The sequence below is a fragment of the Hyla sarda genome, chromosome 6 (assembly GCF_029499605.1).
Source record: "Hyla sarda isolate aHylSar1 chromosome 6, aHylSar1.hap1, whole genome shotgun sequence".
NCBI lineage: Eukaryota > Metazoa > Chordata > Amphibia > Anura > Hylidae > Hyla > Hyla sarda.
Genome location: NC_079194.1, coordinates 282657695 through 282683082, shown reverse-complemented (window position 1 = coordinate 282683082; position 25388 = coordinate 282657695). Strand labels below are relative to the sequence as shown.

The window sequence follows — 25388 nt, the reverse complement described above, 5'->3', positions numbered from 1 at the left end:
AATGCTGTCTTCAGTGGAAACGCTGTGTCGACTCATTGGACAACAGCGGTGTGGAACTTCTGTCCTTCTCAGTCCTGTGTGTGAATAAATTTGGTGTTGACAAACGGCCATTCGACGCTGTCTCAGCTTGGCTCGTTGGTGTTGGCAAACGGCCTTTTGAAGCTGTCTCAGCTTGGCTCGTTGGTCTAGGGGTATGATTCTCGCTTAGGGTGCGAGAGGTCCCGGGTTCAAATCCCGGACGAGCCCACCTTTTGAGAGCATTCCTGCTCATCCAGTTCCATGAGTAGCATGTAGTCTTCTCCTTGTGTGTTTTCTGGCACCAGTGTCCAACCCCTCACTGGCTTATGCAATACATGTAATGCTTGCAAAGTGCCTTTCTTTTATTTTAATTGTCTATTATTCTGAATGGACTTTTATGCAGATGATCCATTAGAGATTGATATTTGCCTCTGTAGGTGCCAAGCAAGCTCCCCACATGGCAGCATACTTTGAGAGGTCAAAGTCAGCATAGGAAGGAAACCAGCAGCTGCCACCTCTGGCTCGTTGGTCTAGGGGTATGATTCTCGCTTTGGGTGCGAGAGGTCTCGGGTTCAAATCCCGAACGAGCCCTAGCTTTTCCTGAGGAGTGACCTTTCTCCTTTTTCTCACCTCTTGTCAACATGCCCATAGTAAGCCTCCACCCAATGGATTTTTGCAAATCTGCCAAGGCAAAAGTACCTGACACGCCTCAGGAGTATGGCAGAATTCTGGCTCGTTGGTCTAGAGGTATGATTCTCGCTTCGGGTGCGAGAGGCCCCGGGTTCGAATCCCGGACGAGCCCTGTCACCGCCTTCATTTGCCGCCCTCACCTCTCATAAATCGGTTTCATCTGCTGTTTACCAGAGCGGTTTGCTTTAAATCACGGACAGAGGTGTTTTCGGAGAAGACTTTACTTTTTGGTTACCTTAATTCAACTCTGAGCATTGTAGAAGTGAAAACCTGCCAATGCTGTCTTCAGTGGAAACGCTGTGTCGACTCATTGGTCTAGGGGTATGATCCTCACTTAGGGTTCCTTCCCAACCTTATCATTCCGTGAGCTATCTTTAGTCTTCTCCTTGTTTGTTTTCTGACAACAGCGGTGTGGAACTTCTGTCCTTCTCAGTCCTGTGTGTGAATAAATTTGGTGTTGACAAACGGCCATTCGACGCTGTCTCAGCTTGGCTCGTTGGTGTTGGCAAACGGCCTTTTGAAGCTGTCTCAGCTTGGCTCGTTGGTCTAGGGGTATGATTCTCGCTTAGGGTGCGAGAGGTCCCGGGTTCAAATCCCGGACGAGCCCACCTTTTGAGAGCATTCCTGCTCATCCAGTTCCATGAGTAGCATGTAGTCTTCTCCTTGTGTGTTTTCTGGCACCAGTGTCCAACCCCTCACTGGCTTATGCAATACATGTAATGCTTGCAAAGTGCCTTTCTTTTATTTTAATTGTCTATTATTCTGAATGGACTTTTATGCAGATGATCCATTAGAGATTGATATTTGCCTCTGTAGGTGCCAAGCAAGCTCCCCACATGGCAGCATACTTTGAGAGGTCAAAGTCAGCATAGGAAGGAAACCAGCAGCTGCCAGCTCTGGCTCGTTGGTCTAGGGGTATGATTCTCGCTTTGGGTGCGAGAGGTCTCGGGTTCAAATCCCGAACGAGCCCTAGCTTTTCCTGAGGAGTGACCTTTCTCCTTTTTCTCACCTCTTGTCAACATGCCCATAGTAAGCCTCCACCCAATGGATTTTAGCAAATCTGCCAAGGCAAAAGTACCTGACACGCCTCAGGAGTATGGAAGAATTCTGGCTCGATGGTCTAGAGGTATGATTCTCGCTTCGGGTGCGAGAGGCCCCGGGTTCAAATCCTGGACGAGCCCACCTTTTGAGAGCATTCCTGCTCATCCAGTTCCATGAGTAGCATGTAGTCTTCTACTTGTGTGTTTTCTGGCACCAGTGTCTGCCAAGACAAAAGTACCTGACACGCCTCAGGAGTAAGGCAGAATTCTGGCTCGTTGGCCTAGTGTTATGATTCTCGCTTCGGGTGCGAGAGGCCCCGGGTTCGAATACCGGACGAGCCCTGTCACCACCTTCATTTACCGCCCTCACCTCTCATAAATCGGTTTCATCTGCTCTTTACCAGAGCGGTTTGCTTTAAGTCACGGACAGAGGTGTTTCCGGAGAAGACTTAACTTTTTGGTTACCTTAATTCAACTCTGAGCATTGTAGAAGTGAAAACCTGCCAATGCTGTCTTCAGTGGAAACGCTGTGTCGACTCATTGGTCTAGGGGTATGATCCTCACTTAGGGTTCCTTCCCAACCTTATCATTCCGTGAGCTATATTTAGTCTTCTCCTTGTTTGTTTTCTGACAGCAGCAGTCCTGTGAATAAATTTGGTGTTGGCAAACGGCCTTTCGACGTTGTCTCAGCTTGGCTCGTTCTTGTTGGCAAACGTCCTTTTGGTGCTGTCTCAGCTTGGCTCTGTAGGTGCCAAGCAAGCTCTCCACATGGCAGCATACTTTGAGAGGTCAAAGTCGTCATAGGTAGGAAACCAGCAGCTGCCACCTCTGGCTCGTTGGTCTAGGGGTATGATTCTCGCTTAGGGTGCGAGAGGTCCCGGGTTCAAATCCCGGACGAGCCCACCTTTTGAGAGCATTCCTGCTCATCCAGTTCCATGAGTAGCATGTAGTCTTCTCCTTGTGTGTTTTCTGGCACCAGTGTCCAACCCCTCACTGGCTTATGCAATACATGTAATGCTTGCAAAGTGCCTTTCTTTTATTTTAATTGTCTATCATTCTGAATGGACTTTTATGCAGATGATCCATTAGAGATTGATATTTGCCTCTGTAGGTGCCAAGCAAGCTCTCCACATGGCAGCATACTTTGAGAGGTCAAAGTCAGCATAGGAAGGAAACCAGCAGCTGCCACCTCTGGCTCGTTGGTCTAGGGGTTTGTTTCTCGCTTTGGGTGCGAGAGGTCCCGGGTTCAAATCCCGGACGAGCCCTGGCTTTTCCTGAGGAGTGACCTTTCTCCTTTTTCTCACCTCTTGTCAACATGTCCTTAGTAAGCCTCCACCCAATGGATTTTTTGCAAATCTGCAAAGACAAAAGTACCTGACACGCCTCAGGAGTATGGCAGAATTCTGGCTCGTTGGTCTAGAGGAATGATTCTCGCTTAGGGTGCGAGAGGCCCAGGGTTCGAATCCCTGACGAGCCCTGTCACCACCTTCATTTGCCGCCCTCACCTCTCATAAATCGGTTTAATCTGCTGTTTACCAGAGCGGTTTGCTTTAAATCACGGACAGAGGTGTTTTCGGAGAAGACTTTACTTTTTGGTTACCTTAATTCAACTCTGAGCATTGTAGAAGTGAAAACCTGCCAATGCTATCTTCAGTGGAAACGCTGTGTCGACTCATTGGTCTAGGGGTATGATCCTCACTTAGGGTTCCTTCCCAACCTTATCATTCCGTGAGCTATCTTTAGTCTTCTCCTTGTTTGTTTTCTGACAACAGCGGTGTGGAACTTCTGTCCTTCTCAGTCCTGTGTGTGAAAAAATTTGGTGTTGACAAACGGCCGTTCGACGCTGTCTCAGCTTGGCTCGTTGGTGTTGGCAAACGGCTTTTTGAAGCTGTCTCAGCTTGGCTTGTTGTTCAGGGGTATGATTCTCGCTTAGGGTGCGAGAGGTCCCGGGTTCAAATCCCGGACGAGCCCACCTTTTGAGAGCATTCCTGCTCATCCAGTTCCATGAGTAGCATGTAGTCTTCTCCTTGTGTGTTTTCTGGCACCAGTGTCCAACCTCTTTAGTCTTCTCTTTGTTTGTTTTCTGACAGCAGCGGTGTGGAACCTCTGTCCTGCTCAGTCCTGTGAATAAATTTGGTGTTGGCAAACGGCCTTTCGACTTTGTCTCAGCTTGGCTCGTTGATGTTGGCAAACGTCCTTTTGCTGCTGTCTCAGCTTGGCTCGTTGGTCTAGGGGTATGATTCTCGCTTAGGGTGCGAGAGGTCCCGGGTTCAAATCCCGGACAAGCCCATCATTCTGAATGGACTTTTATGCAGATGATCCATTAGAGATTGATTTTTGCCTCTGTAGGTGCCAAGCAAGCTCTCCACATGGCAGCATACTTTGAGAGGTCAAAGTCTTCATAGGAAGTAAACCAGCAGCTGCCACCTCTGGCTCGTTGGTCTAGGGGTATGATTCTCGCTTTGGGTGCGAGAGGTCTCGGGTTCAAATCCCGAACGAGCCCTAGCTTTTCCTGAGGAGTGACCTTTCTCCTTTTTCTCACCTCTTGTCAACATGCCCATAGTAAGCCTCCACCCAATGGATTTTTGCAAATCTGCCAAGGCAAAAGTACCTAACACGCCTCAGGAGTATGGCAGAATTCTGGCTCGTTGGTCTAGAGGTATGATTCTCGCTTCGGGTGCGAGAGGCCCCGGGTTCGAATACCGGACGAGCCCTGTCACCACCTTCATTTGCCGCCCTCACCTCTCATAAATCGGTTTCATCTGCTGTTTACCAGAGCGGTTTGCTTTAAATCACGGACAGAGGTGTTTTCGGAGAAGACTTTACTTTTTGGTTACCTTAATTCAACTCTGAGCATTGTAGAAGTGAAAACCTGCCAATGCTGTCTTCAGTGGAAACGCTGTGTCGACTCATTGGTCTAGGGGTATGATCCTCACTTAGGGTTCCTTCCCAACCTTATCATTCCGTGAGCTATCTTTAGTCTTCTCCTTGTTTGTTTTCTGACAGCAGCAGTCCTGTGAATAAATTTGGTGTTGGCAAACGGCCTTTCGACGTTGTCTCAGCTTGGCTCGTTGGTGTTGGCAAACGTCCTTTTGGTGCTGTCTCAGCTTGGCTCGTTGGTCTAGGGGTATGATTCTCGCTTAGGGTGCGAGAGGTCCCCGGTTCAAATCCCGGACGAGCCCACCTTTTAAGAGCATTCCTGCTCATCCAGTTCCATGAGTAGCATGTAGTCTTCTACTTGTGTGTTTTCTGGCACCAGTGTCTGCCAAGACAAAAGTACCTGACACGCCTCAGGAGTATGGCAGAATTCTGGCTCGTTGGTCTAGTGGTATGATTCTCGCTTCGGGTGCGAGAGGCCCCGGGTTCGTATCCCGGACGAGCCCTGTCACCACCTTCATTTACCGCCCTCACCTCTCATAAATCGGTTTCATCTGCTGTTTACCAGAGCGGTTTGCTTTAAATCACGGACAGAGGTGTTTTCGGAGAAGACTTTACTTTTTGGTTACCTTAATTCAACTCTGAGCATTGTAGAAGTGAAAACCTGCCAATGCTGTCTTCAGTGGAAACGCTGTGTCAACTCATTGGTCTAGGGGTATGATCCTTACTTAGGGTTCCTTCCCAACCTTATCATTCCGTGAGCTATCTTTAGTCTTCTCCTTGTTTGTTTTTTGACAACAGCGGTGTGGAACTTCTGTCCTTCTCAGTCCTGTGTGTGAATAAATTTGGTGTTGACAAACGGCCATTCGACGCTGTCTCAGCTTGGCTCGTTGGTGTTGGCAAACGGCCTTTTGAAGCTGTCTCAGCTTGGCTCGTTGGTCTAGGGGTATGATTCTCGCTTAGGGTGCGAGAGGTCCCGGGTTCAAATCCCGGACGAGCCCACCTTTTGAGAGCATTCCTGCTCATCCAGTTCCATGAATAGCATGTAGTCTTCTCCTTGTGTGTTTTCTGGCACCAGTGTCCAACCCCTCACTGGCGTATGCAATACATGTAATGCTTGCAAAGTGCCTTTCTTTTATTTAAATTGTCCATTATTCTGAATGGACTTTTATGCAGATGATCTATTAGAGATTGATATTTGCCTCTGTAAGTGCCAAGCAAGCTCCCCACATGGCAGCATACTTTGAGAGGTCAAAGTCAGCATAGGAAGGAAACCAGCAGCTGCCACCTCTGGCTCGTTGGTCTAGGGGTATGATTCTCGCTTTGGGTCCCGGGTTCAAATCCCGGACGAGCCCTGGTTTTTCCTGAGGAGTGACCTTTCTCCTTTTTCTCACCTCTTGTCAACATGCCCATAGTAAGCCTCCACCCAATGGATTTTTTGCAAATCTGCCAAGACAAAAGTACCTGACACGCCTCAGGAGTATGGCAGAATTCTGGCTCGTTGGTCTAGAGGAATGATTCTCGCTTAGGGTGCGAGAGGCCCCGGGTTCGAATCCCTGATGAGCCCTGTCACCACCTTCATTTGCCGCCCTCACCTCTCATAAATCGGTTTAATCTGCTGTTTACCAGAGCAGTTTGCTTTAAATCACGGACAGAGGTGTTTTCGGAGATGACTTTACTTTTTGGTTACCTTAATTCAACTCTGAGCATTGTAGAAGTGAAAACCTGCCAATGCTGTCTTCAGTGGAAACGCTGTGTCGACTCATTGGTCTAGGGGTATGATCCTCACTTAGGGTTCCTTCCCAACCTTATCATTCCGTGAGCTATCTTTAGTCTTCTCCTTGTTTGTTTTCTGACAGCAGCAGTCCTGTGAATAAATTTGGTGTTGGCAAACGGCCTTTCGACGTTGTCTCAGCTTGGCTCGTTGGTGTTGGCAAACGTCCTTTTGGTGCTGTCTCAGCTTGGCTCGTTGGTCTAGGGGTATGATTCTCGCTTAGGGTGCGAGAGGTCCCGGGTTCAAATCCCGGACGAGCCCACCTTTTGAGAGCATTCCTGCTCATCCAGTTCCATGAGTAGCATGTAGTCTTCTACTTGTGTGTTTTCTGGCACCAGTGTCTGCCAAGACAAAAGTACCTGACATGCCTCAGGAGTATGGCAGAATTCTGGCTCGTTGGTCTAGTGGTATGATTCTCGCTTCGGGTGTGAGAGGCCCCGGGTTCGTATCCCGGACGAGCCCTGTCACCACCTTCATTTACCGCCCTCACCTCTCATAAATCGGTTTCATCTGCTCTTTACCAGAGCGGTTTGCTTTAAGTCACGGACAGAGGTGTTTCCGGAGAAGACTTTACTTTTTGGTTACCTTAATTCAACTCTGAGCATTGTAGAAGTGAAAACCTGCCAATGCTGTCTTCAGTGGAAACGCTGTGTCGACTCATTGGTCTAGGGGTATGATCCTCACTTAGGGTTCCTTCCCATCCTTATCATTCCGTGAGCTATCTTTAGTCTTCTCCTTGTTTGTTTTCTGACAGCAGCAGTCCTGTGAATAAATTTGGTGTTGGCAAACGGCCTTTCGACGTTGTCTCAGCTTTTCTCGTTGGTGTTGGCAAACGTCCTTTTGGTGCTGTCTCAGCTTGGCTCGTTGGTCTAGGGGTATGATTCTCGCTTAGGGTGCGAGAGGTCCCGGGTTCAAATCCCGGACGAGCCCACCTTTTGAGAGCATTCCTGCTCATCCAGTTCCATGAGTAGCATGTAGTCTTCTCCTTGTGTGTTTTCTGGCACCAGTGTCCAACCCCTCACTGGCTTATGCAATACATGTAATGCTTGCAAAGTGCCTTTCTTTTATTTTAATTGTCTATCATTCTGAATGGACTTTTATGCAGATGATCCATTAGAGATTGATATTTGCCTCTGTAGGTGCCAAGCAAGCTCTCCACATGGCAGCATACTTTGAGAGGTCAAAGTCAGCATAGGAAGGAAACCAGCAGCTGCCACCTCTGGCTCGTTTGTCTACGGGTATGATTCTCGCTTTGGGTGCGAGAGGTCCCGGGTTCAAATCCCGGACGAGCCCTGGTTTTTCCTGAGGAGTGACCTTTCTGCTTTTTCTCACCTCTTGTCAACATGCCCATAGTAAGCCTCCACCCAATGGATTTTTTGCAAATCTGCCAAGACAAAAGTACCTGACACGCCTCAGGAGTATGGCAGAATTCTGGCTCGTTGGTCTAGAGGAATGATTCTCGCTTCGGGTGCGAGAGGCCCCGGGTTCGTATCCCGGACGAGCCCTGTCACCACCTTCATTTACCGCCCTCACCTCTCATAAATCGGTTTCATCTGCTCTTTACCAGAGCGGTTTGCTTTAAGTCACGGACAGAGGTGTTTCCGGAGAAGACTTTACTGTTTGGTTACCTTAATTCAACTCTGAGCATTGTAGAAGTGAAAACCTGCGAATGCTGTCTTCAGTGGAAACGCTGTGTCGACTCATTGGTCTAGGGGTATGATCCTCACTTAGGGTTCCTTCCCATCCATATCATTCCGTGAGCTATCTTTAGTCTTCTCCTTGTTTGTTTTCTGACAGCAGCAGTCCTGTGAATAAATTTGGTGTTGGCAAACGGCCTTTCGACGTTGTCTCAGCTTGGCTCGTTGGTGTTGGCAAACGTCCTTTTGGTGCTGTCTCAGCTTGGCTCGTTGGTCTAGGGGTATGATTCTCGCTTAGGGTGCGAGAGGTCCCGGGTTCAAATCCCGGACGAGCCCACCTTTTGAGAGCATTCCTGCTCATCCAGTTCCATGAGTAGCATGTAGTCTTCTACTTGTGTGTTTTCTGGCACCAGTGTCTGCCAAGACAAAAGTACCTGACACGCCTCAGGAGTGTGGCAGAATTCTGGCTCGTTGGTCTAGTGGTATGATTCTCGCTTCGGGTGCGAGAGGCCCCGGGTTCGTATCCCGGTCGAGCCCTGTCACCACCTTCATTTACCGCCCTCACCTCTCATAAATCGGTTTCATCTGCTCTTTACCAGAGCGGTTTGCTTTAAGTCACGGACAGAGGTGTTTCCGGAGAAGACTTTACTTTTTGGTTACCTTAATTCAACTCTGAGCATTGTAGAAGTGAAAACCTGCGAATGCTGTCTTCAGTGGAAACGCTGTGTCGACTCATTGGTCTAGGGGTATGATCCTCACTTAGGGTTCCTTCCCATCTTTATCATTCCGTGAGCTATCTTTAGTCTTCTCCTTGTTTGTTTTCTGACAGCAGCAGTCCTGTGAATAAATTTGGTGTTGGCAAACGGCCTTTCGACGTTGTCTCAGCTTGGCTCGTTGGTGTTGGCAAACGTCCTTTTGCTGCTGTCTCAGCTTGGCTCGTTGGTCTAGGGGTATGATTCTCGCTTAGGGTGCGAGAGTTCCCGGGTACAAATCCCGGACAAGCCCACCTTTTGAGAGCATTCCTGCTCATCCAGTTCCATGAGTAGCATGTAGTCTTCTCCTTGTGTGTTTTCTGGCACCAGTGTCCAACCCCTCACTGGCTTATGCAATACAAGTAATTACTGCAAAGAGCCTTTCTTTTATTTTAATTGTCTATCATTCTGAATGGACTTTTATGCAGATGATCCATTAGAGATTGATATTTGCCTCTGTAGGTGCCAAGCAAGCTCTCCACATGGCAGCATACTTTGAGAGGTCAAAGTCAGCATAGGAAGGAAACCAGCAGCTGCCACCTCTGGCTCGTTGGTCTAGGGGCATGATTCTCGCTTTGGGTGTGAGAGGTCCCGGGTTCAAATCCCGGACGAGCCCTGGCTTTTCCTCAGGTGTGACCTTTCTCCTTTTTCTCACCTCTTGTCAACATGCCCATAAAAAGCCTCCACCGAATGGATTTTTTGCAAATCTGCCAAGGCAAAAGTACCTGACACGCCTCAGGATTCTGGAAGAATTCTGGCTCGTTGGTCTAGAGGTATGATTCTCGCTTCGGGTGCGAATCCCGGACGAGCCCTGTCACCACCTTCATTTGCCGCCCTCACCTCTCATAAATCGGTTTCATCTGCTGTTTACCAGAGCGGTTTGCTTTAAATCACGGACAGAGGTGTTTTCGGAGAAGACTTTACTTTTTGGTTACCTTAATTCAACTCTGAGCATTGTAGAAGTGAAAACCTGCCAATGCTGTCTTCAGTGGAAATGCTGTGTCGACTCATTGGTCTAGGGGTATGATCCTCACTTAGGGTTCCTTCCCATCCTTATCATTCCGTGAGGTATCTTTAGTCTTCTCCTTGTTTGTTTTCTGACAGCAGCAGTCCTGTGAATAAATTTGGTGTTGGCAAACGGCCTTTCGACGTTGTCTCAGCTTGGCTCGTTGGTGTTGGCAAACGTCCTTTTGCTGTTGTCTCAGCTTGGCTCATTGGTCTAGGGGTATGATTCTCGCTTAGGGTGAGAAAGGTCCCGGGTTCAAATCCTGGACGAGCCCACCTTTTGAGAGCATTCCTGCTCATCCAGTTCCATGAGTAGCATGTAGTCTTCTCCTTGTGTGTTTTCTGGCACCAGTGTCCAACCCCTCACTGGCTTATGCAATACATGTAATGCTTGCAAAGTGCCTTTCTTTTATTTTAATTGTCTATCATTCTGAATGGACTTTTATGCAGATGATCCATTAGAGATTGATTTTTGCCTCTGTAGGTGCCAAGCAAGCTCTCCACATGGCAGCATACTTTGAGAGGTCAAAGTCGTCATAGGAAGGAAACCAGCAGCTGCCACCTCTGGCTCGTTGGTCTAGGGGTATGATTCTCGCTTTGGGTGCGAGAGGTCCCGGGTTCAAATCGCGGACAAGCCCTGGTTTTTCCTGAGGAGTGACCTTTCTCCTTTTTCTCACCTCTTGTCAACATGCCCATAGTAAGCCTCCACCCAATGGATTTTTTGCAAATCTGCCAAGACAAAAGTACCTGACACGCCTCAGGAGTATGGCAGAATTCTGGCTCGTTGGTCTAGAGGAATGATTCTCGCTTAGGGTGCGAGAGGCCCCGGGTTCGAATCCCTGATGAGCCCTGTCACCACCTTCATTTGCCGCCCTCACCTCTCATAAATCGGTTTAATCTGCTGTTTACCAGAGCAGTTTGCTTTAAATCACGGACAGAGGTGTTTTCGGAGATGACTTTACTTTTTGGTTACCTTAATTCAACTCTGAGCATTGTAGAAGTGAAAACCTGCCAATGCTGTCTTCAGTGGAAACGCTGTGTCGACTCATTGGTCTAGGGGTATGATCCTCACTTAGGGTTCCTTCCCAACCTTATCATTCCGTGAGCTATCTTTAGTCTTCTCCTTGTTTGTTTTCTGACAGCAGCAGTCCTGTGAATAAATTTGGTGTTGGCAAACGGCCTTTCGACGTTGTCTCAGCTTGGCTCGTTGGTGTTGGCAAACGTCCTTTTGGTGCTGTCTCAGCTTGGCTCGTTGGTCTAGGGGTATGATTCTCGCTTAGGGTGCGAGAGGTCCCGGGTTCAAATCCCGGACGAGCCCACCTTTTGAGAGCATTCCTGCTCATCCAGTTCCATGAGTAGCATGTAGTCTTCTACTTGTGTGTTTTCTGGCACCAGTGTCTGCCAAGACAAAAGTACCTGACATGCCTCAGGAGTATGGCAGAATTCTGGCTCGTTGGTCTAGTGGTATGATTCTCGCTTCGGGTGTGAGAGGCCCCGGGTTCGTATCCCGGACGAGCCCTGTCACCACCTTCATTTACCGCCCTCACCTCTCATAAATCGGTTTCATCTGCTCTTTACCAGAGCGGTTTGCTTTAAGTCACGGACAGAGGTGTTTCCGGAGAAGACTTTACTTTTTGGTTACCTTAATTCAACTCTGAGCATTGTAGAAGTGAAAACCTGCCAATGCTGTCTTCAGTGGAAACGCTGTGTCGACTCATTGGTCTAGGGGTATGATCCTCACTTAGGGTTCCTTCCCATCCTTATCATTCCGTGAGCTATCTTTAGTCTTCTCCTTGTTTGTTTTCTGACAGCAGCAGTCCTGTGAATAAATTTGGTGTTGGCAAACGGCCTTTCGACGTTGTCTCAGCTTGGCTCGTTGGTGTTGGCAAACGTCCTTTTGGTGCTGTCTCAGCTTGGCTCGTTGGTCTAGGGGTATGATTCTCGCTTAGGGTGCGAGAGGTCCCGGGTTCAAATCCCGGACGAGCCCACCTTTTGAGAGCATTCCTGCTCATCCAGTTCCATGAGTAGCATGTAGTCTTCTCCTTGTGTGTTTTCTGGCACCAGTGTCCAACCCCTCACTGGCTTATGCAATACATGTAATGCTTGCAAAGTGCCTTTCTTTTATTTTAATTGTCTATCATTCTGAATGGACTTTTATGCAGATGATCCATTAGAGATTGATATTTGCCTCTGTAGGTGCCAAGCAAGCTCTCCACATGGCAGCATACTTTGAGAGGTCAAAGTCAGCATAGGAAGGAAACCAGCAGCTGCCACCTCTGGCTCGTTGGTCTACGGGTATGATTCTCACTTTGGGTGCGAGAGGTCCCGGGTTCAAATCCCGGACGAGCCCTGTTTTTTCCTGAGGAGTGACCTTTCTCCTTTTTCTCACCTCTTGTCAACATGCCCATAGTAAGCCTCCACCCAATGGATTTTTTGCAAATCTGCCAAGACAAAAGTACCTGACACGCCTCAGGAGTATGGCAGAATTCTGGCTCGTTGGTCTAGAGGAATGATTCTCGCTTCGGGTGCGAGAGGCCCCGGGTTTGTATCCCGGACGAGCCCTGTCACCACCTTCATTTACCGCCCTCACCTCTCATAAATCGGTTTCATCTGCTCTTTACCAGAGCGGTTTGCTTTAAGTCACGGACAGAGGTGTTTCCGGAGAAGACTTTACTGTTTGGTTACCTTAATTCAACTCTGAGCATTGTAGAAGTGAAAACCTTCGAATGCTGTCTTCAGTGGAAACGCTGTGTCGACTCATTGGTCTAGGGGTATGATCCTCACTTAGGGTTCCTTCCCATCCATATCATTCCGTGAGCTATCTTTAGTCTTCTCCTTGTTTGTTTTCTGACAGCAGCAGTCCTGTGAATAAATTTGGTGTTGGCAAACGGCCTTTCGACGTTGTCTCAGCTTGGCTCGTTGGTGTTGGCAAACGTCCTTTTGGTGCTGTCTCAGCTTGGCTCGTTGGTCTAGGGGTATGATTCTCGCTTAGGGTGCGAGAGGTCCCGGGTTCAAATCCCGGACGAGCCCACCTTTTGAGAGCATTCCTGCTCATCCAGTTCCATGAGTAGCATGTAGTCTTCTCCTTGTGTGTTTTCTGGCACCAGTGTCCAACCCCTCACTGGCTTATGCAATACAAGTAATTACTGCAAAGAGCCTTTCTTTTATTTTAATTGTCTATCATTCTGAATGGACTTTTATGCAGATGATCCATTAGAGATTGATATTTGCCTCTGTAGGTGCCAAGCAAGCTCTCCACATGGCAGCATACTTTGAGAGGTCAAAGTCAGCATAGGAAGGAAACCAGCAGCTGCCACCTCTGGCTCGTTGGTCTAGGGGCATGATTCTCGCTTTGGATGTGAGAGGTCCCGGGTTCAAATCCCGGACGAGCCCTGGCTTTTCCTCAGGTGTGACCTTTCTCCTTTTTCTCACCTCTTGTCAACATGCCCATAAAAAGCCTCCACCGAATGGATTTTTTGCAAATCTGCCAAGGCAAAAGTACCTGACACGCCTCAGGATTCTGGCAGAATTCTGGCTCGTTGGTCTAGAGGTATGATTCTCGCTTCGGGTGCGAATCCCGGACGAGCCCTGTCACCACCTTCATTTGCCGCCCTCACCTCTCATAAATCGGTTTCATCTGCTGTTTACCAGAGCGGTTTGCTTTAAATCACGGACAGAGGTGTTTTCGGAGAAGACTTTACTTTTTGGTTACCTTAATTCAACTCTGAGCATTGTAGAAGTGAAAACCTGCCAATGCTGTCTTCAGTGGAAATGCTGTGTCGACTCATTGGTCTAGGGGTATGATCCTCACTTAGGGTTCCTTCCCATCCTTATCATTCCGTGAGGTATCTTTAGTCTTCTCCTTGTTTGTTTTCTGACAGCAGCAGTCCTGTGAATATATTTGGTGTTGGCAAACGGCCTTTCGACGTTGTCTCAGCTTGGCTCGTTGGTGTTGGCAAACGTCCTTTTGCTGTTGTCTCAGCTTGGCTCATTGGTCTAGGGGTATGATTCTCGCTTAGGGTGAGAAAGGTCCCGGGTTCAAATCCTGGACGAGCCCACCTTTTGAGAGCATTCCTGCTCATCCAGTTCCATGAGTAGCATGTAGTCTTCTCCTTGTGTGTTTTCTGGCACCAGTGTCCAACCCCTCACTGGCTTATGCAATACATGTAATGCTTGCAAAGTGCCTTTCTTTTATTTTAATTGTCTATCATTCTGAATGGACTTTTATGCAGATGATCCATTAGAGATTGATTTTTGCCTCTGTAGGTGCCAAGCAAGCTCTCCACATGGCAGCATACTTTGAGAGGTCAAAGTCGTCATAGGAAGGAAACCAGCAGCTGCCACCTCTGGCGCGTTGGTCTAGGGGTATGATTCTCGCTTTGGGTGCGAGAGGTCCCGGGTTCAAATCCCGGACGAGCCCTGGTTTTTCCTGAGGAGTGACCTTTCTCCTTTTTCTCACCTCTTGTCAACATGCCCATAGTAAGCCTCCACCCAATGGATTTTTTGCAAATCTGCCAAGACAAAAGTACCTGACACGCCTCAGGAGTATGGCAGAATTCTGGCTCGTTGGTCTAGAGGAATGATTCTCGCTTAGGGTGCGAGAGGCCCCGGGTTCGAATCCCTGATGAGCCCTGTCACCACCTTCATTTGCCGCCCTCACCTCTCATAAATCGGTTTAATCTGCTGTTTACCAGAGCAGTTTGCTTTAAATCATGGACAGAGGTGTTTTCGGAGATGACTTTACTTTTTGGTTACCTTAATTCAACTCTGAGCATTGTAGAAGTGAAAACCTGCCAATGCTGTCTTCAGTGGAAACGCTGTGTCGACTCATTGGTCTAGGGGTATGATCCTCACTTAGGGTTCCTTCCCAACCTTATCATTCCGTGAGCTATCTTTAGTCTTCTCCTTGTTTGTTTTCTGACAGCAGCAGTCCTGTGAATAAATTTGGTGTTGGCAAACGGCCTTTCGATGTTGTCTCAGCTTGGCTCGTTGGTGTTGGCAAACGTCCTTTTGGTGCTGTCTCAGCTTGGCTCGTTGGTCTAGGGGTATGATTCTCGCTTAGGGTGCGAGAGGTCCCGGGTTCAAATCCCGGACGAGCCCACCTTTTGAGAGCATTCCTGCTCATCCAGTTCCATGAGTAGCATGTAGTCTTCTACTTGTGTGTTTTCTGGCACCAGTGTCTGCCAAGACAAAAGTACCTGACATGCCTCAGGAGTATGGCAGAATTCTGGCTCGTTGGTCTAGTGGTATGATTCTCGCTTCGGGTGTGAGAGGCCCCGGGTTCGTATCCCGGACGAGCCCTGTCACCACCTTCATTTACCGCCCTCACCTCTCATAAATCGGTTTCATCTGCTCTTTACCAGAGCGGTTTGCTTTAAGTCACGGACAGAGGTGTTTCCGGAGAAGACTTTACTTTTTGGTTACCTTAATTCAACTCTGAGCATTGTAGAAGTGAAAACCTGCCAATGCTGTCTTCAGTGGAAACGCTGTGTCGACTCATTGGTCTAGGGGTATGATCCTCACTTAGGGTTCCTTCCCATCCTTATCATTCCGTGAGCTATCTTTAGTCTTCTCCTTGTTTGTTTTCTGACAGCAGCAGTCCTGTGAATAAATTTGGTGTTGGCAAACGGCCTTTCGACGTTGTCTCAGCTTGGCTCGTTGGTGTTGGCAAACGTCCTTTTGGTGCTGTCTCAGCTTGGCTCGTTGGTCTAGGGGTATGATTCTCGCTTAGGGTGCGAGAGGTCCCGGGTTCAAATCCCGGACGAGCCCACCTTTTGAGAGCATTCCTGCTCATCCAGTTCCATGAGTAGCATGTAGTCTTCTCCTTGTGTGTTTTCTGGCACCAGTGTCCAACCCCTCACTGGCTTATGCAATACATGTAATGCTTGCAAAGTGCCTTTCTTTTATTTTAATTGTCTATCATTCTGAATGGACTTTTATGCAGATGATCCATTAGAGATTGATATTTGCCTCTGTAGGTGCCAAGCAAGCTCTCCACATGGCAGCATACTTTGAGAGGTCAAAGTCAGCATAGGAAGGAAACCAGCAGCTGACACCTCTGGCTCGTTGGTCTACGGGTATGATTCTCGCTTTGGGTGCGAGAGGTCCTGGGTTCAAATCCCGGACAAGCACTGGTTTTTCCTGAGGAGTGACCTTTCTCCTTTTTCTCACCTCTTGTCAACATGCCCATAGTAAGCCTCCACCCAATGGATTTTTTGCAAATCTGCCAAGACAAAAGTACCTGACACGCCTCAGGAGTATGGCAGAATTCTGGCTCGTTGGTCTAGAGGAATGATTCTCGCTTCGGGTGCGAGAGGCCCCGGGTTCGTATCCCGGACGAGCCCTGTCACCACCTTCATTTACCGCCCTCACCTCTCATAAATCGGTTTTATCTGCTCTTTACCAGAGCGGTTTGCTTTAAGTCACGGACAGAGGTGTTTCCGGAGAAGACTTTACTGTTTGGTTACCTTAATTCAACTCTGAGCATTGTAGAAGTAAAAACCTGCGAATGCTGTCTTCAGTGGAAACGCTGTGTCGACTCATTGGTCTAGGGGTATGATCCTCACTTAGGGTTCCTTCCCATCCATATCATTCCGTGAGCTATCTTTAGTCTTCTCCTTGTTTGTTTTCTGACAGCAGCAGTCCTGTGAATAAATTTGGTGTTGGCAAACGGCCTTTCGACGTTGTCTCAGCTTGGCTCGTTGGTGTTGGCAAACGTCCTTTTGGTGCTGTCTCAGCTTGGCTCGTTGGTCTAGGGGTATGATTCTCGCTTAGGGTGCGAGAGGTCCCGGGTTCAAATCCCGGACGAGCCCACCTTTTGAGAGCATTCCTGCTCATCCAGTTCCATGAGTAGCATGTAGTCTTCTACTTGTGTGTTTTCTGGCACCAGTGTCTGCCAAGACAAAAGTACCTGACACGCCTCAGGAGTGTGGCAGAATTCTGGCTCGTTGGTCTAGTGGTATGATTCTCGCTTCGGGTGCGAGAGGCCCCGGGTTCGTATCCCGGTCGAGCCCTGTCACCACCTTCATTTACCGCCCTCACCTCTCATAAATCGGTTTCATCTGCTCTTTACCAGAGCGGTTTGCTTTAAGTCACGGACAGAGGTGTTTCCGGAGAAGACTTTACTTTTTGGTTACCTTAATTCAACTCTGAGCATTGTAGAAGTGAAAACCTGCGAATGCTGTCTTCAGTGGAAACGCTGTGTCGACTCATTGGTCTATTGGTATGATCCTCACTTAGGGTTCCTTCCCATCTTTATCATTCCGTGAGCTATCTTTAGTCTTCTCCTTGTTTGTTTTCTGACAGCAGCAGTCCTGTGAATAAATTTGGTGTTGGCAAACGGCCTTTCGACGTTGTCTCAGCTTGGCTCGTTGGTGTTGGCAAACGTCCTTTTGCTGCTGTCTCAGCTTGGCTCGTTGGTCTAGGGGTATGATTCTCGCTTAGGGTGCGAGAGTTCCCGGGTACAAATCCCGGACAAGCCCACCTTTTGAGAGCATTCCTGCTCATCCAGTTCCATGAGTAGCATGTAGTCTTCTCCTTGTGTGTTTTCTGGCACCAGTGTCCAACCCCTCACTGGCTTATGCAATACAAGTAATTACTGCAAAGAGCCTTTCTTTTATTTTAATTGTCTATCATTCTGAATGGACTTTTATGCAGATGATCCATTAGAGATTGATATTTGCCTCTGTAGGTGCCAAGCAAGCTCTCCACATGGCAGCATACTTTGAGAGGTCAAAGTCAGCATAGGAAGGAAACCAGCAGCTGCCACCTCTGGCTCGTTGGTCTAGGGGCATGATTCTCGCTTTGGGTGTGAGAGGTCCCGGGTTCAAATCCTGGACGAGCCCTGGCTTTTCCTCAGGTGTGACCTTTCTCCTTTTTCTCACCTCTTGTCAACATGCCCATAAAAAGCCTCACGGACAGAGGTGTTTTCGGAGATGACTTTACTTTTTGGTTACCTTAATTCAACTCTGAGCATTGTAGAAGTGAAAACCTGCCAATGCTGTCTTCAGTGGAAATGCTGTGTCGACTCATTGGTCTAGGGGTATGATCCTCACTTAGGGTTCCTTCCCATCCTTATCATTCCGTGAGCTATCTTTAGTCTTCTCCTTGTTTGTTTTCTGACAGCAGCAGTCCTGTGAATAAATTTGGTGTTGGCAAACGGCCTTTCGACGTTGTCTCAGCTTGGCTCGTTGGTGTTGGCAAACGTCCTTTTGGTGCTGTCTCAGCTTGGCTCGTTGGTCTAGGGGTATGATTCTCGCTTAGGGTGCGAGAGGTCCCGGGTTCAAATCCCGGACAAGCCCACCTTTTGAGAGCATTCCTGCTCATCCAGTTCCATGAGTAGCATGTAGTCTTCTCCTTGTGTGTTTTCTGGCACCAGTGTCCAACCCCTCACTGGCTTATGCAATACATGTAATGCTTGCAAAGTGCCTTTCTTTTATTTTAATTGTCTATCATTCTGAATGGACTTTTATGCAGATGATCCATTAGAGATTGATATTTGCCTCTGTAGGTGCCAAGCAAGCTCTCCACATGGCAGCATACTTTGAGAGGTCAAAGTCAGCATAGGAAGGAAACCAGCAGCTGACACCTCTGGCTCGTTGGTCTACGGGTATGATTCTCGCTTTGGGTGCGAGAGGTCCTGGGTTCAAATCCCGGACGAGCACTGGTTTTTCCTGAGGAGTGACCTTTCTCCTTTTTCTCACCTCTTGTCAACATGCCCATAGTAAGCCTCCACCCAATGGATTTTTTGCAAATCTGCCAAGACAAAAGTACCTGACACGCCTCAGGAGTATGGCAGAATTCTGGCTCGTTGGTCTAGAGGAATGATTCTCGCTTCGGGTGCGAGAGGCCCCGGGTTCGTATCCCGGACGAGCCCTGTCACCACCTTCATTTACCGCCCTCACCTCTCATAAATCGGTTTCATCTGCTCTTTACCAGAGCTGTTTGCTTTAAGTCACGGACAGAGGTGTTTCCGGAGAAGACTTTACTGTTTGGTTACCTTAATTCAACTCTGAGCATTGTAGAAGTAAAAACCTGCGAATGCTGTCTTCAGTGGAAACGCTGTGTCGACTCATTGGTCTAGGGGTATGATCCTCACTTAGGGTTCCTTCCCATCCATATCATTCCGTGAGCTATCTTTAGTCTTCTCCTTGTTTGTTTTCTGACAGCAGCAGTCCTGTGAATAAATTTGGTGTTGGCAAACGGCCTTTCGACGTTGTCTCAGCTTGGCTCGTTGGTGTTGGCAAACGTCCTTTTGGTGCTGTCTCAGCTTGGCTCGTTGGTCTAGGGGTATGATTCTCGCTTAGGGTGCGAGAGGTCCCGGGTTCAAATCCCGGACGAGCCCACCTTTTGAGAGCATTCCTGCTCATCCAGTTCCATGAGTAGCATGTAGTCTTCTACTTGTGTGTTTTCTGGCACCAGTGTCTGCCAAGACAAAAGTACCTGACACGCCTCAGGAGTGTGGCAGAATTCTGGCTCGTTGGTCTAGTGGTATGATTCTCGCTTCGGGTGCGAGAGGCCCCGGGTTCGTATCCCGGTCGAGCCCTGTCACCACCTTCATTTACCGCCCTCACCTCTCATAAATCGGTTTCATCTGCTCTTTACCAGAGCGGTTTGCTTTAAGTCACGGACAGAGGTGTTTCCGGAGAAGACTTTACTTTTTGGTTACCTTAATTCAACTCTGAGCATTGTAGAAGTGAAAACCTGCGAATGCTGTCTTCAGTGGAAACGCTGTGTCGACTCATTGGTCTAGGGGTATGATCCTCACTTAGGGTTCCTTCCCATCTTTATCATTCCGTGAGCTATCTTTAGTCTTCTCCTTGTTTGTTTTCTGACAGCAGCAGTCCTGTGAATAAATTTGGTGTTGGCAAACGGCCTTTCGACGTTGTCTCAGCTTGGCTCGTTGGTGTTGGCAAACGTCCTTTTGCTGCTGTCTCAGCTTGGCTCGTTGGTCTAGGGGTATGATTCTCGCTTAGGGTGCGAGAGTTCCCGGGTACAAATCCCGGACAAGCCCACCTTTTGAGAGCATTCCTGCTCATCCAGTTCCATGAGTAGCATGTAGTCTTCTCCTTGTGTGTTTTCTGGCACCAGTGTCCAACCCCTCACTGGCTTATGCAATACAAGTAATTACTGCAAAGAGCCTTTCTTTTATTTTAATTGTCTATCATTCTGAATGGACTTTTATGCAGATGATCCATTAGAGATTGATATTTGCCTCTGTAGGTGCCAAGCAAGCTCTCCACATGGCAGCATACTTTGAGAGGTCAAAGTCAGCATAGGAAGGAAACCAGCAGCTGCCACCTCTGGCTCGTTGGTCTAGGGGCATGATTCTCGCTTTGGGTGTGAGAGGTCCCGGGTTCAAATCCCGGACGAGCCCTGGCTTTTCCTCAGGTGTGACCTTTCTCCTTTTTCTCACCTCTTGTCAACATGCCCATAAAAAGCCTCCACCGAATGGATTTTTTGCAAATCTGCCAAGGCAAAAGTACCTGACACGCCTCAGGATTCTGGCAGAATTCTGGCTCGTTGGTCTAGAGGTATGATTCTCGCTTCGGGTGCAAATCCCGGACGAGCCCTGTCACCACCTTCATTTGCCGCCCTCACCTCTCATAAATCGGTTTCATCTGCTGTTTACCAGAGCGGTTTGCTTTAAATCACGGACAGAGGTGTTTTCGGAGAAGACTTTACTTTTTGGTTACCTTAATTCAACTCTGAGCATTGTAGAAGTGAAAACCTGCCAATGCTGTCTTCAGTGGAAATGCTGTGTCGACTCATTGGTCTAGGGGTATGATCCTCACTTAGGGTTCCTTCCCATCCTTATCATTCCGTGAGGTATCTTTAGTCTTCTCCTTGTTTGTTTTCTGACAGCAGCAGTCCTGTGAATAAATTTGGTGTTGGCAAACGGCCTTTCGACGTTGTCTCAGCTTGGCTCGTTGGTTTTGGCAAACGTCCTTTTGCTGTTGTCTCAGCTTGGCTCATTGGTCTAGGGGTATGATTCTCGCTTAGGGTGCGAGAGGTCCCGGGTTCAAATCCCGGACAAGCCCACCTTTTGAGAGCATTCCTGCTCATCCAGTTCCATGAGTAGCATGTAGTCTTCTCCTTGTGTGTTTTCTGGCACCAGTGTCCAACCCCTCACTGGCTTATGCAATACATGTAATTACTGCAAAGTGCCTTTCTTTTATTTTAATTGTCTATCATTCTGAATGGACTTTTATGCAGATGATCCATTAGAAATTGATATTTGCCTCTGTAGGTGCCAAGCAAGCTCTCCACATGGCAGCATACTTTGAGAGGTCAAAGTCAGCATAGGAAGGAAACCAGCAGCTGCCACCTCTGGCTCGTTGGTCTAGGGGTATGATTCTCGCTTTGGGTGCGAGAGGTCCCGGGTTCAAATCCCGGACAAGCCCTGGTTTTTCCTGAGGAGTGACCTTTCTCCTTTTTCTCACCTCTTGTCAACATGCCCATAGTAAGCCTCCACCCAATGGATTTTTTGCAAATCTGCCAAGACAAAAGTACCTGACACGCCTCAGGAATATGGCAGAATTCTGGCTCGTTGGTCTAGAGGAATGATTCTCGCTTAGGGTGCGAGAGGCCCCGGGTTCGAATCCCTGATGAGCCCTGTCACCACCTTCATTTGCCGCCCTCACCTCTCATAAATCGGTTTAATCTGCTGTTTACCAGAGCAGTTTGCTTTAAATCACGGACAGAGGTGTTTTCGGAGATGACTTTACTTTTTGGTTACCTTAATTCAACTCTGAGCATTGTAGAAGTGAAAACCTGCCAATGCTGTCTTCAGTGGAAACGCTGTGTCGACTCATTGGTCTAGGGGTATGATCCTCACTTAGGGTTCCTTCCCAACCTTATCATTCCGTGAGCTATCTTTAGTCTTCTCCTTGTTTGTTTTCTGACAGCAGCAGTCCTGTGAATAAATTTGGTGTTGGCAAACGGCCTTTCGACGTTGTCTCAGCTTGGCTTGTTGGTGTTGGCAAACGTCCTTTTGGTGCTGTCTCAGCTTGGCTCGTTGGTCTAGGGGTATGATTCTCGCTTAGGGTGCGAGAGGTCCCGGGTTCAAATCCCGGACGAGCCCACCTTTTGAGAGCATTCCTGCTCATCCAGTTCCATGAGTAGCATGTAGTCTTCTACTTGTGTGTTTTCTGGCACCAGTGTCTGCCAAGACAAAAGTACCTGACATGCCTCAGGAGTATGGCAGAATTCTGGCTCGTTGGTCTAGTGGTATGATTCTCGCTTCGGGTGTGAGAGGCCCCGGGTTCGTATCCCGGACGAGCCCTGTCACCACCTTCATTTACCGCCCTCACCTCTCATAAATCGGTTTCATCTGCTCTTTACCAGAGCGGTTTGCTTTAAGTCACGGACAGAGGTGTTTCCGGAGAAGACTTTACTTTTTGGTTACCTTAATTCAACTCTGAGCATTGTAGAAGTGAAAACCTGCCAATGCTGTCTTCAGTGGAAACGCTGTGTCGACTCATTGGTCTAGGGGTATGATCCTCACTTAGGGTTCCTTCCCATCCTTATCATTCCGTGAGCTATCTTTAGTCTTCTCCTTGTTTGTTTTCTGACAGCAGCAGTCCTGTGAATAAATTTGGTGTTGGCAAACGGCCTTTCGACGTTGTCTCAGCTTGGCTCGTTGGTGTTGGCAAACGTCCTTTTGGTGCTGTCTCAGCTTGGCTCGTTGGTCTAGGGGTATGATTCTCGCTTAGGGTGCGAGAGGTCCCGGGTTCAAATCCCGGACGAGCCCACCTTTTGAGAGCATTCCTGCTCATCCAGTTCCATGAGTAGCATGTAGTCTTCTCCTTGTGTGTTTTCTGGCACCAGTGTCCAACCCCTCACTGGCTTATGCAATACATGTAATGCTTGCAAAGTGCCTTTCTTTTATTTTAATTGTCTATCATTCTGAATGGACTTTTATGCAGATGATCCATTAGAGATTGATATTTGCCTCTGTAGGTGCCAAGCAAGCTCTCCACATGGCAGCATACTTTGAGAGGTCAAAGTCAGCATAGGAAGGAAACCAGCAGCTGCCACCTCTGGCTCGTTGGTCTACGGGTATGATTCTCGCTTTGGGTGCGAGAGGTCCCGGGTTCAAATCCCGGACGAGCCCTGGTTTTTCCTGAGGAGTGACCTTTCTCCTTTTTCTCACCTCTTGTCAACATGCCCATAGTAAGCCTCCACCCAATGGATTTTTTGCAAATCTGCCAAGACAAAAGTACCTGACACGCCTCAGGAGTATGGCAGAATTCTGGCTCGTTGGTCTAGAGGAATGATTCTCGCTTAGGGTGCGAGAGGCCCCGGGTTCGAATCCCTGATGAGCCCTGTCACCACCTTCATTTGCCGCCCTCACCTCTCATAAATCGGTTTAATCTGCTGTTTACCAGAGCAGTTTGCTTTAAATCACGGACAGAGGTGTTTTCGGAGATGACTTTACTTTTTGGTTACCTTAATTCAACTCTGAGCATTGTAGAAGTGAAAACCTGCCAATGCTGTCTTCAGTGGAAACGCTGTGTCGACTCATTGGTCTAAGGGTATGATCCTCACTTAGGGTTCCTTCCCAACCTTATCATTCCGTGAGCTATCTTTAGTCTTCTCCTTGTTTGTTTTCTGACAGCAGCAGTCCTGTGAATAAATTTGGTGTTGGCAAACGGCCTTTCGACGTTGTCTCAGCTTGGCTCGTTGGTGTTGGCAAACGTCCTTTTGGTGCTGTCTCAGCTTGGCTCGTTGGTCTAGGGGTATGATTCTCGCTTAGGGTGCGAGAGGTCCCGGGTTCAAATCCCGGACGAGCCCACCTTTTGAGAGCATTCCTGCTCATCCAGTTCCATGAGTAGCATGTAGTCTTCTCCTTGTGTGTTTTCTGGCACCAGTGTCCAACCCCTCACTGGCTTATGCAATACATGTAATTACTGCAAAGTGCCTTTCTTTTATTTTAATTGTCTATCATTCTGAATGGACTTTTATGCAGATGATCCATTAGAAATTGATATTTGCCTCTGTAGGTGCCAAGCAAGCTCTCCACATGGCAGCATACTTTGAGAGGTCAAAGTCAGCATAGGAAGGAAACCAGCAGCTGCCACCTCTGGCTCGTTGGTCTAGGGGTATGATTCTCGCTTTGGGTGCGAGAGGTCCCGGGTTCAAATCCCGGACAAGCCCTGGTTTTTCCTGAGGAGTGACCTTTCTCCTTTTTCTCACCTCTTGTCAACATGCCCATAGTAAGCCTCCACCCAATGGATTTTTTGCAAATCTGCCAAGACAAAAGTACCTGACACGCCTCAGGAATATGGCAGAATTCTGGCTCGTTGGTCTAGAGGAATGATTCTCGCTTAGGGTGCGAGAGGCCCCGGGTTCGAATCCCTGATGAGCCCTGTCACCACCTTCATTTGCCGCCCTCACCTCTCATAAATCGGTTTAATCTGCTGTTTACCAGAGCAGTTTGCTTTAAATCACGGACAGAGGTGTTTTCGGAGATGACTTTACTTTTTGGTTACCTTAATTCAACTCTGAGCATTGTAGAAGTGAAAACCTGCCAATGCTGTCTTCAGTGGAAACGCTGTGTCGACTCATTGGTCTAGGGGTATGATCCTCACTTAGGGTTCCTTCCCAACCTTATCATTCCGTGAGCTATCTTTAGTCTTCTCCTTGTTTGTTTTCTGACAGCAGCAGTCCTGTGAATAAATTTGGTGTTGGCAAACGGCCTTTCGACGTTGTCTCAGCTTGGCTCGTTGGTGTTGGCAAACGTCCTTTTGGTGCTGTCTCAGCTTGGCTCGTTGGTCTAGGGGTATGATTCTCGCTTAGGGTGCGAGAGGTCCCGGGTTCAAATCCCGGACGAGCCCACCTTTTGAGAGCATTCCTGCTCATCCAGTTCCATGAGTAGCATGTAGTCTTCTACTTGTGTGTTTTCTGGCACCAGTGTCTGCCAAGACAAAAGTACCTGACATGCCTCAGGAGTATGGCAGAATTCTGGCTCGTTGGTCTAGTGGTATGATTCTCGCTTCGGGTGTGAGAGGCCCCGGGTTCGTATCCCGGACGAGCCCTGTCACCACCTTCATTTACCGCCCTCACCTCTCATAAATCGGTTTCATCTGCTCTTTACCAGAGCGGTTTGCTTTAAGTCACGGACAGAGGTGTTTCCGGAGAAGACTTTACTTTTTGGTTACCTTAATTCAACTCTGAGCATTGTAGAAGTGAAAACCTGCCAATGCTGTCTTCAGTGGAAACGCTGTGTCGACTCATTGGTCTAGGGGTATGATCCTCACTTAGGGTTCCTTCCCATCCTTATCATTCCGTGAGCTATCTTTAGTCTTCTCCTTGTTTGTTTTCTGACAGCAGCAGTCCTGTGAATAAATTTGGTGTTGGCAAACGGCCTTTTGACGTTGTCTCAGCTTGGCTCGTTGGTGTTGGCAAACGTCCTTTTGGTGCTGTTTCAGCTTGGCTCGTTGGTCTAGGGGTATGATTCTCGCTTAGGGTGCGAGAGGTCCCGGGTTCAAATCCCGGACGAGCCCACCTTTTGAGAGCATTCCTGCTCATCCAGTTCCATGAGTAGCATGTAGTCTTCTCCTTGTGTGTTTTCTGGCACCAGTGTCCAACCCCT

The 25388-nt window shown here is 48.3% G+C and overlaps 50 non-coding genes across 50 annotated transcripts; all 50 read left to right on the top strand.

Annotated features, from left to right (window-relative positions):
- Nucleotides 1–174: 174 nt before the first annotated feature.
- Nucleotides 175–246, top strand: TRNAP-AGG (transfer RNA proline (anticodon AGG)). The gene has a single exon. It is a non-coding gene; the product is annotated as a tRNA-Pro (tRNA).
- A 291-nt stretch (nucleotides 247–537) lies between these two features.
- On the top strand, nucleotides 538–609 carry TRNAP-UGG (transfer RNA proline (anticodon UGG)). Its single transcript has one exon. It is a non-coding gene; the product is annotated as a tRNA-Pro (tRNA).
- A 139-nt stretch (nucleotides 610–748) lies between these two features.
- On the top strand, nucleotides 749–820 carry TRNAP-CGG (transfer RNA proline (anticodon CGG)). Its single transcript has one exon. It is a non-coding gene; the product is annotated as a tRNA-Pro (tRNA).
- Nucleotides 821–1243: 423 nt separating this feature from the next.
- On the top strand, nucleotides 1244–1315 carry TRNAP-AGG (transfer RNA proline (anticodon AGG)). Its single transcript has one exon. It is a non-coding gene; the product is annotated as a tRNA-Pro (tRNA).
- Nucleotides 1316–1606: 291 nt separating this feature from the next.
- Nucleotides 1607–1678, top strand: TRNAP-UGG (transfer RNA proline (anticodon UGG)). The gene has a single exon. It is a non-coding gene; the product is annotated as a tRNA-Pro (tRNA).
- A 139-nt stretch (nucleotides 1679–1817) lies between these two features.
- Nucleotides 1818–1889, top strand: TRNAP-CGG (transfer RNA proline (anticodon CGG)). Its single transcript has one exon. It is a non-coding gene; the product is annotated as a tRNA-Pro (tRNA).
- Nucleotides 1890–2578: 689 nt separating this feature from the next.
- TRNAP-AGG (transfer RNA proline (anticodon AGG)) lies at nucleotides 2579–2650 on the top strand. The gene has a single exon. It is a non-coding gene; the product is annotated as a tRNA-Pro (tRNA).
- Nucleotides 2651–2941: 291 nt separating this feature from the next.
- TRNAP-UGG (transfer RNA proline (anticodon UGG)) lies at nucleotides 2942–3013 on the top strand. Its single transcript has one exon. It is a non-coding gene; the product is annotated as a tRNA-Pro (tRNA).
- Nucleotides 3014–3153: 140 nt separating this feature from the next.
- Nucleotides 3154–3225, top strand: TRNAP-AGG (transfer RNA proline (anticodon AGG)). Its single transcript has one exon. It is a non-coding gene; the product is annotated as a tRNA-Pro (tRNA).
- A 740-nt stretch (nucleotides 3226–3965) lies between these two features.
- TRNAP-AGG (transfer RNA proline (anticodon AGG)) lies at nucleotides 3966–4037 on the top strand. The gene has a single exon. It is a non-coding gene; the product is annotated as a tRNA-Pro (tRNA).
- A 142-nt stretch (nucleotides 4038–4179) lies between these two features.
- TRNAP-UGG (transfer RNA proline (anticodon UGG)) lies at nucleotides 4180–4251 on the top strand. Its single transcript has one exon. It is a non-coding gene; the product is annotated as a tRNA-Pro (tRNA).
- A 139-nt stretch (nucleotides 4252–4390) lies between these two features.
- TRNAP-CGG (transfer RNA proline (anticodon CGG)) lies at nucleotides 4391–4462 on the top strand. Its single transcript has one exon. It is a non-coding gene; the product is annotated as a tRNA-Pro (tRNA).
- A 396-nt stretch (nucleotides 4463–4858) lies between these two features.
- On the top strand, nucleotides 4859–4930 carry TRNAP-AGG (transfer RNA proline (anticodon AGG)). The gene has a single exon. It is a non-coding gene; the product is annotated as a tRNA-Pro (tRNA).
- Nucleotides 4931–5059: 129 nt separating this feature from the next.
- Nucleotides 5060–5131, top strand: TRNAP-CGG (transfer RNA proline (anticodon CGG)). The gene has a single exon. It is a non-coding gene; the product is annotated as a tRNA-Pro (tRNA).
- Nucleotides 5132–5554: 423 nt separating this feature from the next.
- TRNAP-AGG (transfer RNA proline (anticodon AGG)) lies at nucleotides 5555–5626 on the top strand. Its single transcript has one exon. It is a non-coding gene; the product is annotated as a tRNA-Pro (tRNA).
- A 962-nt stretch (nucleotides 5627–6588) lies between these two features.
- TRNAP-AGG (transfer RNA proline (anticodon AGG)) lies at nucleotides 6589–6660 on the top strand. The gene has a single exon. It is a non-coding gene; the product is annotated as a tRNA-Pro (tRNA).
- A 129-nt stretch (nucleotides 6661–6789) lies between these two features.
- Nucleotides 6790–6861, top strand: TRNAP-CGG (transfer RNA proline (anticodon CGG)). The gene has a single exon. It is a non-coding gene; the product is annotated as a tRNA-Pro (tRNA).
- A 396-nt stretch (nucleotides 6862–7257) lies between these two features.
- TRNAP-AGG (transfer RNA proline (anticodon AGG)) lies at nucleotides 7258–7329 on the top strand. Its single transcript has one exon. It is a non-coding gene; the product is annotated as a tRNA-Pro (tRNA).
- A 503-nt stretch (nucleotides 7330–7832) lies between these two features.
- Nucleotides 7833–7904, top strand: TRNAP-CGG (transfer RNA proline (anticodon CGG)). The gene has a single exon. It is a non-coding gene; the product is annotated as a tRNA-Pro (tRNA).
- A 396-nt stretch (nucleotides 7905–8300) lies between these two features.
- Nucleotides 8301–8372, top strand: TRNAP-AGG (transfer RNA proline (anticodon AGG)). Its single transcript has one exon. It is a non-coding gene; the product is annotated as a tRNA-Pro (tRNA).
- Nucleotides 8373–8501: 129 nt separating this feature from the next.
- On the top strand, nucleotides 8502–8573 carry TRNAP-CGG (transfer RNA proline (anticodon CGG)). The gene has a single exon. It is a non-coding gene; the product is annotated as a tRNA-Pro (tRNA).
- Nucleotides 8574–9332: 759 nt separating this feature from the next.
- Nucleotides 9333–9404, top strand: TRNAP-UGG (transfer RNA proline (anticodon UGG)). Its single transcript has one exon. It is a non-coding gene; the product is annotated as a tRNA-Pro (tRNA).
- A 1635-nt stretch (nucleotides 9405–11039) lies between these two features.
- TRNAP-AGG (transfer RNA proline (anticodon AGG)) lies at nucleotides 11040–11111 on the top strand. Its single transcript has one exon. It is a non-coding gene; the product is annotated as a tRNA-Pro (tRNA).
- Nucleotides 11112–11240: 129 nt separating this feature from the next.
- TRNAP-CGG (transfer RNA proline (anticodon CGG)) lies at nucleotides 11241–11312 on the top strand. Its single transcript has one exon. It is a non-coding gene; the product is annotated as a tRNA-Pro (tRNA).
- Nucleotides 11313–11708: 396 nt separating this feature from the next.
- On the top strand, nucleotides 11709–11780 carry TRNAP-AGG (transfer RNA proline (anticodon AGG)). The gene has a single exon. It is a non-coding gene; the product is annotated as a tRNA-Pro (tRNA).
- Nucleotides 11781–12751: 971 nt separating this feature from the next.
- TRNAP-AGG (transfer RNA proline (anticodon AGG)) lies at nucleotides 12752–12823 on the top strand. Its single transcript has one exon. It is a non-coding gene; the product is annotated as a tRNA-Pro (tRNA).
- A 291-nt stretch (nucleotides 12824–13114) lies between these two features.
- TRNAP-UGG (transfer RNA proline (anticodon UGG)) lies at nucleotides 13115–13186 on the top strand. Its single transcript has one exon. It is a non-coding gene; the product is annotated as a tRNA-Pro (tRNA).
- Nucleotides 13187–14141: 955 nt separating this feature from the next.
- Nucleotides 14142–14213, top strand: TRNAP-UGG (transfer RNA proline (anticodon UGG)). The gene has a single exon. It is a non-coding gene; the product is annotated as a tRNA-Pro (tRNA).
- A 608-nt stretch (nucleotides 14214–14821) lies between these two features.
- TRNAP-AGG (transfer RNA proline (anticodon AGG)) lies at nucleotides 14822–14893 on the top strand. Its single transcript has one exon. It is a non-coding gene; the product is annotated as a tRNA-Pro (tRNA).
- Nucleotides 14894–15022: 129 nt separating this feature from the next.
- TRNAP-CGG (transfer RNA proline (anticodon CGG)) lies at nucleotides 15023–15094 on the top strand. Its single transcript has one exon. It is a non-coding gene; the product is annotated as a tRNA-Pro (tRNA).
- Nucleotides 15095–15490: 396 nt separating this feature from the next.
- TRNAP-AGG (transfer RNA proline (anticodon AGG)) lies at nucleotides 15491–15562 on the top strand. The gene has a single exon. It is a non-coding gene; the product is annotated as a tRNA-Pro (tRNA).
- A 503-nt stretch (nucleotides 15563–16065) lies between these two features.
- TRNAP-CGG (transfer RNA proline (anticodon CGG)) lies at nucleotides 16066–16137 on the top strand. The gene has a single exon. It is a non-coding gene; the product is annotated as a tRNA-Pro (tRNA).
- A 396-nt stretch (nucleotides 16138–16533) lies between these two features.
- Nucleotides 16534–16605, top strand: TRNAP-AGG (transfer RNA proline (anticodon AGG)). The gene has a single exon. It is a non-coding gene; the product is annotated as a tRNA-Pro (tRNA).
- Nucleotides 16606–16734: 129 nt separating this feature from the next.
- Nucleotides 16735–16806, top strand: TRNAP-CGG (transfer RNA proline (anticodon CGG)). Its single transcript has one exon. It is a non-coding gene; the product is annotated as a tRNA-Pro (tRNA).
- Nucleotides 16807–17565: 759 nt separating this feature from the next.
- Nucleotides 17566–17637, top strand: TRNAP-UGG (transfer RNA proline (anticodon UGG)). The gene has a single exon. It is a non-coding gene; the product is annotated as a tRNA-Pro (tRNA).
- Nucleotides 17638–18021: 384 nt separating this feature from the next.
- Nucleotides 18022–18093, top strand: TRNAP-AGG (transfer RNA proline (anticodon AGG)). The gene has a single exon. It is a non-coding gene; the product is annotated as a tRNA-Pro (tRNA).
- A 503-nt stretch (nucleotides 18094–18596) lies between these two features.
- Nucleotides 18597–18668, top strand: TRNAP-CGG (transfer RNA proline (anticodon CGG)). The gene has a single exon. It is a non-coding gene; the product is annotated as a tRNA-Pro (tRNA).
- A 396-nt stretch (nucleotides 18669–19064) lies between these two features.
- Nucleotides 19065–19136, top strand: TRNAP-AGG (transfer RNA proline (anticodon AGG)). The gene has a single exon. It is a non-coding gene; the product is annotated as a tRNA-Pro (tRNA).
- A 129-nt stretch (nucleotides 19137–19265) lies between these two features.
- TRNAP-CGG (transfer RNA proline (anticodon CGG)) lies at nucleotides 19266–19337 on the top strand. Its single transcript has one exon. It is a non-coding gene; the product is annotated as a tRNA-Pro (tRNA).
- Nucleotides 19338–20096: 759 nt separating this feature from the next.
- TRNAP-UGG (transfer RNA proline (anticodon UGG)) lies at nucleotides 20097–20168 on the top strand. Its single transcript has one exon. It is a non-coding gene; the product is annotated as a tRNA-Pro (tRNA).
- A 955-nt stretch (nucleotides 20169–21123) lies between these two features.
- On the top strand, nucleotides 21124–21195 carry TRNAP-UGG (transfer RNA proline (anticodon UGG)). Its single transcript has one exon. It is a non-coding gene; the product is annotated as a tRNA-Pro (tRNA).
- Nucleotides 21196–21803: 608 nt separating this feature from the next.
- TRNAP-AGG (transfer RNA proline (anticodon AGG)) lies at nucleotides 21804–21875 on the top strand. Its single transcript has one exon. It is a non-coding gene; the product is annotated as a tRNA-Pro (tRNA).
- Nucleotides 21876–22004: 129 nt separating this feature from the next.
- On the top strand, nucleotides 22005–22076 carry TRNAP-CGG (transfer RNA proline (anticodon CGG)). Its single transcript has one exon. It is a non-coding gene; the product is annotated as a tRNA-Pro (tRNA).
- Nucleotides 22077–22472: 396 nt separating this feature from the next.
- On the top strand, nucleotides 22473–22544 carry TRNAP-AGG (transfer RNA proline (anticodon AGG)). The gene has a single exon. It is a non-coding gene; the product is annotated as a tRNA-Pro (tRNA).
- Nucleotides 22545–22835: 291 nt separating this feature from the next.
- On the top strand, nucleotides 22836–22907 carry TRNAP-UGG (transfer RNA proline (anticodon UGG)). The gene has a single exon. It is a non-coding gene; the product is annotated as a tRNA-Pro (tRNA).
- Nucleotides 22908–23515: 608 nt separating this feature from the next.
- Nucleotides 23516–23587, top strand: TRNAP-AGG (transfer RNA proline (anticodon AGG)). Its single transcript has one exon. It is a non-coding gene; the product is annotated as a tRNA-Pro (tRNA).
- Nucleotides 23588–23878: 291 nt separating this feature from the next.
- Nucleotides 23879–23950, top strand: TRNAP-UGG (transfer RNA proline (anticodon UGG)). The gene has a single exon. It is a non-coding gene; the product is annotated as a tRNA-Pro (tRNA).
- Nucleotides 23951–24558: 608 nt separating this feature from the next.
- On the top strand, nucleotides 24559–24630 carry TRNAP-AGG (transfer RNA proline (anticodon AGG)). Its single transcript has one exon. It is a non-coding gene; the product is annotated as a tRNA-Pro (tRNA).
- Nucleotides 24631–24759: 129 nt separating this feature from the next.
- TRNAP-CGG (transfer RNA proline (anticodon CGG)) lies at nucleotides 24760–24831 on the top strand. Its single transcript has one exon. It is a non-coding gene; the product is annotated as a tRNA-Pro (tRNA).
- Nucleotides 24832–25227: 396 nt separating this feature from the next.
- TRNAP-AGG (transfer RNA proline (anticodon AGG)) lies at nucleotides 25228–25299 on the top strand. The gene has a single exon. It is a non-coding gene; the product is annotated as a tRNA-Pro (tRNA).
- Nucleotides 25300–25388: the final 89 nt, after the last annotated feature.